This window comes from Hordeum vulgare, chromosome 4H (genome assembly GCF_904849725.1).
Source record: "Hordeum vulgare subsp. vulgare chromosome 4H, MorexV3_pseudomolecules_assembly, whole genome shotgun sequence".
Taxonomy (NCBI): Eukaryota; Viridiplantae; Streptophyta; class Magnoliopsida; order Poales; family Poaceae; genus Hordeum; species Hordeum vulgare.
Window position 1 is genome coordinate 110,531,050 of NC_058521.1, and position 15,492 is coordinate 110,546,541.

Consider the following 15,492-nt stretch of genomic DNA (forward strand, 5'->3'; position numbering starts at 1 on the left):
GGTGGAGGAGTCCTACTCCAATCCTACTTGGAGTAGGATTCCACCTTCCCACTTGGAAACTCTTTCCACCTTGTGTTTTTTCCTTCTCAAACCTTATGGGCCTTAGTGGGAACTTATTCCAGCCCACTAGGGGCTGGTTTATCTCTTCCCATAGCCCATGAGACCCCTTGGGGCGTGACACCCCTCCCGATGGTCCCCGGCACCCCTCCCGGCACTCCCGGTACACTACCGATGAGCCCGAAACTTTTCCGGTAATGCACGAAAACCTTCCGGTAACCAAATGAGGTCATCCTATATATCAATCTTCGTTTCCGGACCATTCCGGAAACCCTCGTGACGTCCGTGATCTCATCCGGGACTCCGAACAACATTCGGTAACCAACCATATAACTCAAATACGCATAAAACAACGTCGAACCTTAAGTGTGCAGACCCTGCGGGTTCGAGAACTATGTAGACATGACCCGAGAGACTCCTCGGTCAATATCCAATAGCGGGACCTGGATGCCCATATTGGATCCTACACATTCTACGAAGATCTTATCGTTTGAACCTCAGTGTCAAGGATTCGTGTAATCCCGTATGTCATTCCCTTTGTCCTTCGGTATGTTACTTGCCCGAGATTCGATCGTGAGTATCCGCATACCTATTTCAATCTCGTTCACCGGCAAGTCTCTTTACTCGTTCCGTAATACAAGATCCCGCAACTTACACTAAGTTACATTGCTTGCAAGGCTTGTGTGTGATGTTGTATTACCGAGTGGGCCCCGAGATACCTCCCCGTCATACGGAGTGACAAATCCCAGTCTTGATCCATACTAACTCAACGAACACCTTCGGAGATACCTGTAGAGCATCTTTATAGTCACCCAGTTACGTTGCGACGTTTGATACACACAAAGCATTCCTTCGGTGTTCGTGAGTTATATGATCTCATGGTCATAGGAACAAATACTTGACACGCAGAAAACAGTAGCAACAAAATGACACGATCAACATGCTACGTCTATTAGTTTGGGTCTAGTCCATCACATGATTCTCCTAATGATGTGATCCCGTTATCAAGTGACAACACTTGCCTATGGCCAGGAAACCTTGACCATCTTTGATCAACGAGCTAGTCAACTAGAGGCTTACTAGGGACAGTGTTTTGTCTACGTATCCACACAAGTATTGTGTTTCCAACTAATACAATTATAGCATGGATAATAAACGATTATCATGAACTAAGAAATATAATAATAACTAATTTATTATTGCCTCTAGGGCATATTTCCAACACTCGGGTGCTGCATCACCCTTTCCTCTTCAAGGGAAAAAACCAACGCAAGCCCAGTCTCCGTCAACGTGTCAATTTCTCGCGCTGTTGTTTGAGAAGTAGCAGTGACCATGTTCTTGAGCTTTGCATGCTGATTTTAGCTGGTCCCAAGTAGTTTTGATGCGTAATATGGCCTCTAGGCACTTGTGGGAGAAGTTGCTACTAGTTTAGTTGACCCTTGTTCACCTTACCTTTAGAATCACTGAAAATTTCAGAAAAGGAAGATGTTCAGGAGAAACTATCATGGTGGTTCCTCAAGCAAGAGATGTCCCCGTCTTGCGATTCGGGAGCCCGATCCTTACCAACCAAGGGACGCGTAGGTACAACCATGTGAATGGCCTTCTGATGAATTTATTATTGAGGCAGGTTTCAAAGATGAGTTTGATGCACTTGTTCGCAACGTTGGAGTCGAAGAATTCATATCCAATAAATGTGAACTTATGTTGCTCTCACTGCTTCTTTTGTTCGTAGATTCAAATTTTCAGTTGGCCGTGACACATCGGTACTGTTTGATCTCTATTACAAATCGTATACCATGGATTTAGAGGATTTCAATAGAATTTCCAAGATACCTATTTGGGGTAGTCTCAATGATCCTCCTAAATCTTCGGTTAGAGATTCTTTCTCTGGTATAACTCTTGGAGAAACTAGAGATATTACGCAAGCTACCATGGGGAGTATTCATTTTCTTGCCTTGCATTACTTTGCCCTCTTCATAGGCAGATGCATTAATGGCAAGATTGAGCATTTTCACCTCTACGCATCCGACCTTAGTATCCTTAAGAGCGCAGTAACGGGTGATAAGAGTTTCAACATGGGAGCTATTATAGCAAGGAGGCTGAATAAGAATGCAAATGAAGGAGATTTCTTTGGTGGGATCTATGCCACTCGCATAGCAAATTTTCTTGGAGAACCCATCCGCGAAGGAGATCCCCGCTCCATACAGCTTTCCTTGACCGCGTCGCTTTGACACGCTACCAGTTCCTTGAGAGGGATGACGAATCCCTCCTATACCGTTTGATATTTAACCAGCAGCGTCTTTTCCATATTACCCTTCCTGCTCGTGCCTTCTTTGACTTTCAGGTAAAACGAAGATATTACATAACCAGAGGATTGGCAGAGGAGTATGAGAGGGAGGAAAAGGCTGCTCGTCTTCGTGAGGCAGCTATTCAGGCAGTGGCTACAGCGCTCCCGTATAACCCCCATTATGATTTTGGGTTTCGCCAGGACCATCCTTGGGAGTAGACCAACTTAGGCCAAAATCCTAAGCTTGGGGGAGTACGTGTCCTCACCGACTTTACATTCTTGCTTATGCTTTCACTTTGTTAGCCAGTGTTCACACTTTGCCACTGTATCATCCATGTTAGTTTATTTTCTTTTTCTCGTTTTCTTTTTGTGTGTCTATCTAGTTTGAGAAAACCCACAAAGATTTTATTTTTCTTCTTTTGCTTGTTGGGAGCTTTCCCGTGTAAATAGTTTTATTTTTCTTTGGGTCAAGGTAAAAGATATTGGTTACAATGTTTAGTGGCTCTCGCATGCATACCTGTTTATGTGTTAAAGAGCCATATTACTTTGTCTTCTCCTTTGTGTTTGCCTGCAGATTCCAGCTTTAGTCCAATGCACGAGCATGCTTATTATTGTTCATATTGTTCGGTCGTGCAAGTGAAAGGCAATAATGACGATATATGATGAAGTGGCTGAGCCTGGAAAATCTAGTATGAACTCGATCTATTTTGTTTTTGTAAATATGACTAGCTCATCATGCCTGATTCAGCTTTGTTGTGAGAGAAACATGTTGCAATGACAACTTAGAGATCATAGTTGCTTATGCCATGCTTACTTAGCTAGGGGCTTATGATGGTTTGTCTTGGATGCCCACATGAATTTTGAGATGACTGTGTTCTAGTATGATAGGATGGTATCCTCCTTTAAATGATTCAAGTGGCTTGACTTGGCGCATGTTCACGCATGTAGTTGAAACAAAATCAACATAGCCTCTATGATGTTCATGTTCATGGTGATTTATGTCCTACTCATGCTTGCACTCAATGTTAGTTAATCTCAATGCATTTTGATGACTGTTGTCGCTCTCTAGTTGGTCACTTCCCAGTCTTTTGCTAGCCTCCACTTGTACTAAGCGGGAATACTGCTTGTGCATCCACTTCCATAAACCCAAAGTTGTTCCTTATGAGTCCACCATACCTACCTATATGTGGTATCTACCTGCCGTTCCAAGTAAATTTGCATGTGCCACTGTCTAAACCTTCAAGAAATAATCTGTTTTGCATGCCCGAACCGCTCATGTGGTGACAGGAGGCTATTGGTATCTTCCATGCTAGGCGTGTTATCCTCGATATGTGTTTATTCGCTATCATTCATGACAAAGGGGGCGGTAATTGGAATTCCCAGTTCCATGCTCAAATCGAAAACATAATTGCAAAAAAAACTCCCCCAGGATTGATGTTGGTATGGACGGTACCCGAGGATTCGGCTATCCGTGGAGTGTGATTGATTGGTGGTGGGGGAGTCAAAACTTTACTTTTCTGTTTGGGAACCGCCTATAGCATGTGTAGCGTGGAAGATGTTGAGAACTCTTAGTCATTGCGTTGACAATGAAAGCATGCCACCCAAAATTATTATCTCTGTTTTCAAAGCTTGAGCTCTGGCACCTCTGCAAATCAATGCTTCCCTCTGCGAAGGGCCTGTCTATTTATGTTCCTGTTGAGTCATCCTCCTCTTATAAAAGCACCAATTAGAGAGCACCTCTGTCATTTTTATGCTTTGCTTTTAACTGTGTTGAGTATGACTCTGGCTGGATCTTCATTGCCATGAATTACAATATTTACTCAGCCCTTGGTCTTTGAAGGTGCTCTGCATTTATGTTTTGCGGTCTCAGAAAGAGCTAGCGAGATACCACCTGTTTGTACTGCTTCATGTTGTTTTGATTGAAATGTTAACGGTTGAGGCTTATTATTATTTGCTCGCTAGCTGATTATGCCATTGATATGAGTTTACCGTGAGACCTAGATGTCATTAGCTTATGTGGTTTGCTTGTGATCTTGCTGAAATTCTGGTTGTGAGTTAGACATAGTTGCAACAACAAGATCAAACAGAGTTCGTCAAAGTTTTTCTACTGTCTCTTTCTGTTTGTCAACTGAATTTCTTGAGGACAAGCAAGGCTTTAAGCTTGGGGGAGTTGATACTTCTGTGTCATATCTACTTTAAGGAACTCTTTTGCCCTTGTTTTGGACTCTAATTTGCATGATTTGAATGGAACTAACCCAGACTAACACTGTTTTCAGCAGAATTGCCATGGTGTTGTTTTTGTGCAAAAATAAAAGTTCTCGGAATGTCCTAAAAATTTACGGAGAATTTTTATGGAATTAATGAAAAATACCTACGCAAAGATCCACCGGAGGAGGTGGGCCAGTAGGCCACAAGCCCACTGGCCGCGGCCACCCCCCCCCCCCCCCCAGGCCGCACCAACCAAGCTTGTGGAGCCCACAGAGCTCCACCGCCTCCAAACTCAGCTCTATATATTCCATTTCGCCCAGAAAAAAATCAAGGAGAAGGATTCATCGCGTTTTACGATACGGAGGCGCCGCCAACTCCTGTTCTTCATCTGGAGGACGGATTTGGAGTCCGTTCTGGGCTCCGGAGAGGCGAAATCGTCGCCATCGTCCTCATCAACCTTCCTCCATTGACAATTCCATGATGCTCTTCACCGTTCGTGAGTAATCTCATTGTAGGCTTGCTGGATGGTGATGAGTTGGATGAGATCTATCATGTAATCGAGTTAGTTTTGACGGGGATTGATCCCTAGTATCCACTATGTTCTGAGATTGATGTTGCTACTACTTTGCCATGATTAATGCTTGTCACTAGGGCCCGAGTGCCATGATTTCAGATCTGAACCTATTATGTTGTCGCCAATATATGTGTGTTTTAGATCCTATCTTGCAAGTTGTAGTCACCTACTATGTGTTATGACCCGGCAACCCCGGAGTGGCAATAGCTGGAACCACTCCCGGAGATGACCATTGTATGAGGAGTTCATGTATTCACCAAGTGTTAATGCGTTGGTCCGGTTCTTTATTAAAAGGAGAACCTTAATATCCCATAGTTTCCATTAGGACCTCGCTGCCACGGGAGGGATGGACAATAGATGTCATGCAATTTCATTTCCCTAAGCACGTATGACTACATACGGAATACATGCTTACATTAGATTGACAAACGGGAGCTAGTTACTTATCTCTCCGTGTTATAGCTGTTAAATGATGAATCACATCCGGCATACTCATCCATCACCGATCCAAGGCCTACGAGTCTTTTACTACTGGTCCTTGCTACGTTACTTTGCCGCTACTGCTATTACTGTTGCTGCTATTACTCTGTTCCTACTGTTGTTACTCTGTTGCTACTGTTGTTCCTTGCAGCTGTTACTTGCTACTGCTGTCACTACTCCTGTTACTCGCTACAACACTTTACTCGCGCCATTGATACAACAAGTTAGGAATAGTCTACCGTCAACAGACCTCACTACAAGGAATATCCTAATACACGACGCTATTTTTTCTTCGCAACATCGTCACGTTTTTAATTTACGACGACCTCACGACGAAAAACCAAGCGTCACAAATGAACAACAGCGACGTTTTGATCTAAATCGTCGTAACTTTTACGACGATTCCTAGATCGTCGTAACCTTGATGATGATCCTAAATCGTCATTGACAATCAAACCCAGTCCTACGTGGCAGTCCTACGTGGCAAAATTGTTGGAAATATGCCCTAGAGGCAATAATAAAAATGGTTATTATCATATTTCCTTGTTCATGATAATCGTCTATTGTTCATGCTATAATTGTATTAACAGGAAACAGTAATACATGTGTGAATAAATAGATCACAATGTGTCCCTAGCAAGTATCTAGTTGGCTAGCTCGTTGATCAATAGATGATCATGGTTTCCTGATCATGGGCATTAGATGTCATTGATAACGGGATCACATCATTGGGAGAATGATGTGATGGACAAGACCTAATCCTAAGCATAGCACTAGATCGTATTGTTTGTATGCTAAAGCTTTTCTAATGTCAAGTTTCTTTTCCTTCGACCGTGAGATTGTGCAACTCCCAGATACCGTAGGAGTGCTTTGGGTGTATCAAACGTCACAACGTAACTCAGTGACTATAAAGGTGCACTACGGGTACCTCTGAAAGTGTCTGTTGGGTTGGTACGAATCGAGATCGGGATTTGTCACTCCGCGTGATGGAGAGGTATCTCTGGGCCCACTCGGTAGAACATCATCATGAGCTCATTGTGACTAAGAAGTTAGTCACATGATGACGTGCTACGGAACGAGTAAAGAGACTTACCGGTAACGAGATTGAACAAGGTATAGGTATACCGACGATCGAATCTTGGGCAAGTTCTATACATACAAAGGGAATTGTATACGGGATTGATTGAATCCTTGACATTGTGGTTCATCCGATGAGATCATCGTGGAGCAAGTGGGAGCCACCATGGGTATCTAGACCCCGCTGATGGTTATTGGCCAGAGAGGTGTCTCGGTCATGTCTACCTGTCTCCCGAACCCGTAGGGTCTACACACTTAAGGTTTGATGATGCTAGGGTTATAGGGAATTGTTATACGAGGTTACCGAAAGTTGTTCCGAGTCCCGGATGAGATCCCGGACATCACGAGGAGTTCCGGAATGGTCCAGAGGTAAAGATTGATATATAGGATGGATGGTTTTGGACACCGGAAATGTTTCGGGCGTCATCGGTAATGTACCGGGACCACCGGGATCACCGGAAATGGTCCCGGGGGTCCAACGGGAGGGGCCACCAGCCCCAAGAGGTAACATGGGCCAAAAGAGGGAGGACAACCAGCCCAAAGTGGCCTGGTGCGCCTCCCACAAGGAGGCCCAAGGCGCAGGAGGTGGAGAGGGGGGGAAACCCTAGGCGCTGGTGGGCCTAAGGTGCACCTAGGGGTGCGCCACTCCTCCCCCTGCCCTGGCCGCCGCACCTCCCATCTGGGCGGGCTGCCGCACCACCTAGGGTGGGAACCCTAGGGGTGGCACCCCCCTCCCCTCCTCCTATATATAGTGGGCGTTTTGGGGTTGTTTTGCACACAATTTTCCATCTCCCTCGGCGGAGCCCTGCCCCCCTTCTTCCTCCTCTCCCACGGTGCTTGGCGAAGCCCTCCGGGAGACCTCGTCTCTCCATCGACACCATGCCGTCGTGCTGCCGGAGATCTTCCCCAACCTCTCCCTCCTCCTTGCTGGATCAAGGTGCGGGAGACGTCACCGGGCTGCACGTGTGTTGAACACGGAGGTGCCGTGGTTCGGCACTAGATCGGAATCACACCGCGATCTGAATCGCCGCCAGTACGACTCCATCAACCGCGTTGTAGCAACGCTTCCGCTTAGCGATCTTCAAAGGTATGAATATGCACTCACCCCTCTCTCGTTGCTGGTTTCTCCATAGGAAGATCTGAATATGGCGTAGAATTTTTTTTTAATTTATGCTACGTTACCCAACAAAAATTACGACGAAATCAAAACATCATGGTTGAAATCAGCCCAACCCATTTCAATTGATCACATGGGCTGATTTTATTTTTTTGGGATTTTTCTTATTGGGCTTCTTTTGGGCCTTAGCCTATTTACACCCACTTTAGTATTTTTTTTTCAAATTTTTTTTATCATTAAAATTTGGACCCTGGCCTTTTAGTGCCCAAATACATTCGGTCCAGTTTCAGTTTTGGCCTTTTTTCATTTTGGAATTCAGTAACTTTTATTCCAGAACTTGGTTTCATTTCTATTTGTTGGACCTTTTCAACCCAATTATTTGTCCAATATTAAATCCAACACTATTTCATATTCAAATCAAGAGAAAACTCCAAGTCAAATTAAAATCATCCATCATATAGCATCACATAATACATCTCCCCAGGTTTACATAACACAATAACTCATCTCATAAATACATTTCCTTACACAGGAATATAGCAAGAACGGACAGAATTGCACAATAGAACAATGACACATCTGCTAACAATGGAGTTCATTCCACTCTCCTATGAGACACAGGTTCAGAAATTTTTATGTTGTGTTGATTTGAATGTCCCAAGTAGGCATCATCGACATCTTCTCATCACTTTCCTAGCAATAGAAAAAGATATTTTAATGCTGCACATCATGAAGATGCAAAACAAGATAAAACAAGATAAATGTGTACCCAGGGGTCCGCCCTTCGTCCTGCTCGATTATTTGCTTGATCATGGGTATACCAAAGGCTAGCGTCTTTCCAGTTCCAGTATTTGCTCTTGCAATCAGGTCACGGCCCTAAAGTGTTGGAATCAATACAGCCCTCTGGAGGAAACAAGAAAAAACAGTAAACGACGAGGCAAATAAGCACCTCATATAGAGTAAAACAAGCAAAGTGAAAACATGTGTTACATAGTACAGAATAGTTTCAGGGAGAACTAATTCGTACAACTAACATCATCTTTTTACATGTTACATTATGCATTTCCTTAATGAGCATGACTTAGACAATGTGTTATCATAACTTCCTTAGACTTAGAAATACAAATGGAACAGGCTACCTTCTGTTCAGGAAAAAAAGGTAATAAATGGCACACTGCCCCCAACTCGTGTAGGTATAGGAAACCAAACTTCACTAATTTGGCGACTTTAAATCATCAACTAATAAGTGGCTAAAATAGGTATTGTCAGATTTCAACTCAAAAAAGAAAAAGAAAAAACAGTCTACGTTCACTGTTTTCTGGCATGGCAGTTGTTGTTTTAGTGCCCCTTTTTCCTGAACTTGTACTTCTGGAGTTGGCCTTAGCTGCTGATATGCAAGTGAATAGCACTTCCAGTGTCCTCTACAAATGTTATGTATCCACATGGACTAATATATTGAGTCATATGTTTTGGTTCTATCTATTAATCGAACTAGAGCTGTCAGCATGCCCTTGTTAAAAAGTGAACTGTGGAGACTCGGTTAATTCTCTACCTTGTGTTCTGGCCTACTATTGAAATGCAAAATGCACAGCAATGTTGTGAGTATTTATGGTAAGAAATATCATCATATCAATAAAGAAGTAAAAGAAAAGCACATATGTAAGAAGGTAAAATGAACAAAGTTCATACAACTAATCTGCAATTCATGAGCAGAACTTATACTAGATGTTCGAAATGCACAGTGATGTAACATGTAGATAACTAACAAAGTTCATACAAGTAATATGTAATTTATGAGCAGAACCTACATTAGATGTTGTGCCAGATATTCCATCAACATCAAAGAATAAGGCACCAGGGATATGAGCCACCTAGGAGAGATAGCGGGAAAATAAAATAGAAATATAAGCAAAGAGAATGTTTGAACAATGGCTGGAAATCCAAGACAGAATAGTGAAAAGAATAAATCCAGCGCATCATATTATATGGGCAATGCGAGGATGTAATAACACATCGAGCAAGATCAACAGAAGGACTTACCAACACATCTATGGAGGAAATGAGTTCACTGGGAGGGAGACAATCAACCTTTACCAGCATAGGTAACAGAGCAATAAAGTACCTCCATCAGTCGCTGACGGCGATTGGTGCACCTCAATTTTATTGTACTGAGTGGTTATTAACACCATCTCATGGAACATAGACTTTTTAATGTCAATCCATGGGACGAATATCTTCTGCTCTGTATCGAGCAGATCCCCTGGAGCGAACGATTTTCAGTGATCGATTTGTACCTAAATGGGCTTGCATAACAGCCCATAGAAGCCCATTTAACCACGGGCCTTCAGAAAAGTCTGTAGAATAGCTGCCTATTAGGATAGCCAACCCAGGTCGCGATAAACTCCCACTTACATGATGATCACATGGCTAGAAACTAATCAAACACGAAATGTGATGGCTAACATTTGGGGCATGAGAGAGCTCCCTTTGAGCTCAGTTTTACTGTCCTAAATTGTCCTAAATAGCTATATGCTACTCCGTAATCAGTCATGCCATCCGGAACAACTATATTACCTCAAGGATATCTCTTGATCATTATCTACTAACAGTTGTATGGAATAGGTGATGGGCCCTCCTCATTGCCGAGTTACGAAAGTTGTACTTTCTTTAATTGTTGACTTTTTTGGTTGCTGATATATGTCAATGGAATCAGAGGTGTCCCTACAAACACACAACAATGATCTTCTTTAGGAGATTATAAGCAGATTTGTCTATAAGGCGCTCTAACCCAACACTGTATTATTATGTGAAGATTAAGGAACAACAAGAAATTCAGTAAAAGAAATATTTCTCAGAGATAAAAACTAAACAGTAACATTAAATCACAAACAACATGAAAGTTTTCAAGTTAACGACAACTACAGCTGATGCCATGTATACCCATTAGGTTTTGCTAATATTTGTAGGTCACCCAGAAGGTAGTGGCTATTGAGCGTGGGATTCCAAACTAATCCATAGATCCAATCTAAACTTCAACCCCAAATTCAACAACATTATTACGGTGGGGCAAATTGTACCTTTTTTCAGTAACAAAGATGTTCTTTTCGGAAATAGGTTTATCCGTAATGCGAATGCAGTGTCAATTGTCCAGACGAAAAATAGCAACCGAAGGGCGTTGACTTTCGTCACGAACTGTAATATAGGCACTTCGATTGTTTTTTAAAGACTTGGGATTACTACTAGTGCTAAAACAACAACCATCAAAATCCTCTTTCAGCTAAAAATACCAATTCACGTACTAGCTAACACCACTAGTTTACCAAACAGATTTATCACTTCTAGCAACGCCTGAAGAAATTTCCACGGCATCAGAACCCCAGTCAGACGGAGCACCCATATACTATATGTACAACTGACATTCAGATTTCATAGGGCAGGCGCAACAAAACAGCAAGTGCTATATATACCTTCACATTGGGGTCCCTGAGGTTGGCGTGCAGCCACTCGGCGGACACGACGGGCTCGGTCCGCGGCACCGCATGGACGGCGCCCGACGACACGGCGGCGGCGGTGGCGGCCTCCGACAGGGCCGACGAGGTGGCATTGAAGCACGCGGCGATCCTGAACCGCGTCATCAACGGCGACAGCAACGCCCCGCACCTTGTGGGCTCGGCCGCGCGTACCCATCCGGTACTGCCTTGCAAAGTTTTGAAGAGACGAGCGGCGTCAGGCCTGGTGGATCGTATGTCAAAATGCCAAGCGATCATTTGCTTTTATTCAGCTAAAATCCTAGTGTACTAAAGCTGCAAAGGCACTGAGTCACACCATCATACAGCACGACAACACATGCACTGAATTGCAAGCAATAATTTATTCTTATTCAGCTAAAATCCGAGTGTACTACTGAAGATGCAAAGACCATGAATCACATCAAACCTATGGCAATTTCATTTCCCTACTGGTTGAACCTAATGTTGTAGTTACACTCAGAGAGTCCCAGGCTGTAAAAATTGGGATTTGATCATGCGAATCCACTACGCTTTGTTGTTTCGACAACACCCACTACTGAATCCCAGATTTAAATTACCTACTTAGCATGTCTCAAGCGTAGCTAACCGTGATAAGTTACAGCAACCTGAGCCGGGCCAGATCGATCAGATCTAGGCGAGAGGAGCAAGGAGAGGGAGAACACGTACCGGCGCCACTCAGGGAGGAGGATGCCGTCGTCGGCCCCCATCTGGGCAGGGTCGGGGAGGACGGGGTCGGAGTCGGTGAAGAGGTCGTCGTCGTCCTCGTGGTGCATGTCGTTGACATTGGAGTCGGGCATGCCGAAGGGATGCGCGGCGGGGGAGTCATGGCGGAAGGCATAGGGGTCGAGGGAGGCCGGGAAGTCGTCGCCGCCGCTCCCAGAGACGTGGATGTGGGCCACCGGGGATCCGTCGTCTGCGAAGCTGAGGAAGGGGTGGTCGTGGAAGGGCGCGGCGGCCGGGAGGAAGTCGGCGAGTCGAAGGCGGTCGCCATGGACGGGCGATGGGGTCAGGATCTCGGGAGGGTGCTGGTGGGCGTGATCTGTGATGGGAAGTGGAATGGTGGTGGCGGGGACGGGGAGGAGGTGGCGGCGGCGAGGAAATGGGGAGGAGGGAGGGGTCTGAGCTAGGGTTTGGGCTGCGGGTGGGGTTATGATTTTTTCTTTTTTTCTGTAGATACATGGATGGATGGATGTAAGATGGTAAGATAGATGGATGGATGGATGGATGGGCGCCATGTCATCGATCCGGGTGACATGTCAATATAGTTAGAACATGTTACGACATTTTTATAATCGTCGTAAAAGTTATGACGATCTCATCTTATGCTGTTACGACGTTTTTGACTCACATCGTCGTAATTTTTATGTATATTTGATCCCCTCAAAGGCTTACGACAATCTCGGATGAAATCGTCATAGATTTATGACGAATTCATCAACGACATCTTAAATAACGTCATGTATGAGCATATTTCTTGTAGTGCCTTTTTCTGGCACCGTTGCTATCATACTATTTTCCTTGCAGACACTAATCTTTCAGGTGTGGTTGAATTGACAACTCAGCTGCTAATACTTGAGAATATTCTTTCGCTTCCGTTTTTGTCGAATCAATAAATTTGGGTTGAATACTCTACCCTCGAAAACTGTTGCGATCCCCTATACTTGAGGGTCATCAACCCCTTCACCCACCTCTCATTCGTGAAAGAATCACTCAGAACACACACTTCACTGGGAGATCCATTTTCTGAGAGAGAACCACCTACTCATGTGTTGAGACCAATATATTCAAATCCTATCATTTGAAACTTGATCTCTAGCCTCCCCAAACTTATTTCCAACAAATAAACCTCTCCTACGCATTCATATTCTCTAAGATAGTGATTTGTGTTGAGCAGACTATCTTTATAAGCACAAGATCAAGGAGTTCATTGATCTACCACATCTATTACCTTTTGGAGGGTGGTGCCTCCTAGATTGGTTAGCTATCGCTTGGGAGCCTCGTACTTCGTGTTGTGGAGTTGAACCAAGATGTTTGTGAGGGCAAAGAGATCGCCTCCATCGTGAAGATCTACCGTGAGTAAGGCCAGTCCTCCGTGGTCGGAAGTCATGGTGGAATAGACAAGGCCGCTTCTTTATGGACCCTCCATGGGGGGAGCCCTCCATGGACTCTCACACCCGTTACCCTCCGTGGGTTGAAGTCTCCACTAACATGGACGTACGATAGCGCCACCTATCGGGACCATGCCAAAAATAGCCATGTCAACCTCATGTGTTTGATCTCCCTACCCTACTCCTCTACTTTACACTTGCATGCTTTACTTTTCGCTGCTATACTATTAGAATTGCATGTGTAGATGTTTCTCAAGTAGAATTGGGAAAAGCCAAAAAAATATGTTGTCAAGTAGTCTAATCACCCCCCCCCCCCCCTCTAGACATACTTTTGATCCTACAGATCTCCTTTACAAGGTAGCAAACTCTTTCCTAGCAAATTGGATTTGATGAATCCCACACACGAGTTGTTGTCTAATGCATTGTCTAGAGTGATGGAGAAAATCTTTGTTGTCAAAACCATATCTTGGACGAATTCTAACATGATATTAAATAAATTTGGTCCATCATGTGGTGTTTTTGCCTTGGAAAAACATAACACTATTTTCTTCTATTTCTAGTTGTCATTAACAAAATGGAATCACTACAGGAATCAGAGACTTTGGCAGATGGCAAAGGGGGACACCCCGGACGACAAAGGCCTTTGTCATCCGTCTGCGGAAGGCAAACTGGATGGCAAACAAAAATCTGGTAAAGGGTCTTGATACGTCTCCAACGTATCTATAATTTTTGATGGTTTCATGCTATTATCTTGTGAAACTTTGGATGTTTTGCATGCCTTTTATATATTTTTTGGGACTAACTTATTGACTCAGTGCCAAGTGCCAATTCCTGTTTTTTCCATGTTTTTGACCCCTTTCAGAGGAGATTTTGAAACGAAGTCCAAACGGAAGAAAATCCCCAAAAATATTTTTTCCATAACGGAAGAAGATCGGGAAGCTTGAGAGCCAAGGAAGGGGAGCCTCAGGGGCCCCACAAGCCCCCACCCCGCGGCCAGGGGGTAGGCCACGGCCCACAGGCTTGTGGGCCCCCTGGGCGCCCTTTGCCCTAGGTTTTGCGCCTATATATTGCCTAAAAATCCCAAAAAATAAGGAGATCATCGAAAGTACTTTTCCGCCGCCGCAAGCTTCTGTCTCCGCAAGATCCCATGTGGGGCACATTCTGGTGCCCTGTCGGAGGGGGGATTCGGATACGGAGGGCTTCTTCATCAACACCATAACCTCTCCAATGATGCGTGATTAGTTCACCATAGACCTACAGGTCCATAGCTAGTAACTAGATGGCTTCTTCTCTCTCTTTGATCTTCAATACAAAGTTCTCCATGATCTTCATGGAGATCTATCCGATGTAATCTTCTTTTGCGGTGTGTTTGTCGAGATGCGATGAATTGTGGATTTATGATCAGATTATCTATGAATCTTATTTGAGTTACTTCTGATCTCTCTTATGCATGATTTCATATCCTTGTAATTATCTTCGAGTTGTGGGTTTTGTTTGGCCAACTAGATCTATGAATATTGCAATGGGAGAAGTGCTTGGTTTTGGGTTCATACCGTGCGGTGACCTCACCTAGTGACAGAAGGGGTAGCGAGGAACGCATCGTGTTGTTGCCATCAAGGGTAAAAAGATGGGGTTTTCATCATTGGTTTGAGATTATCCCTCTACATCATGTCATCTTGCTTAAGGCGTTACTCTGTTCATCATGAACTCAATACAATAGATGCATGCTGGATAGCGGTCAATGTGTGGAGTAATAGTAGTAGATGCAGAAAGTATCGGTCTACTTGTCTCGGACGTGGAGTAATAGTAGTAGATGCATAAAGTATCAGGCTATTGGTTTTTAATTCTCGGTAAGGTTCTTGATCCATGCTTTACTTTGTGAAGGAATTATCACTTTGGCATGGGAGATTATATGTTGGTATGCTGTTCTGATCATTATCATGATGCGTGCATGTTCGTATCTTGTTTTGTCGACATCTCTCTCCCTAAACATGTGGACATATTTATTGAGCTCGGCTTTCCCTTGAGGACAACTGAGGTCTAAGCTTGGGGGA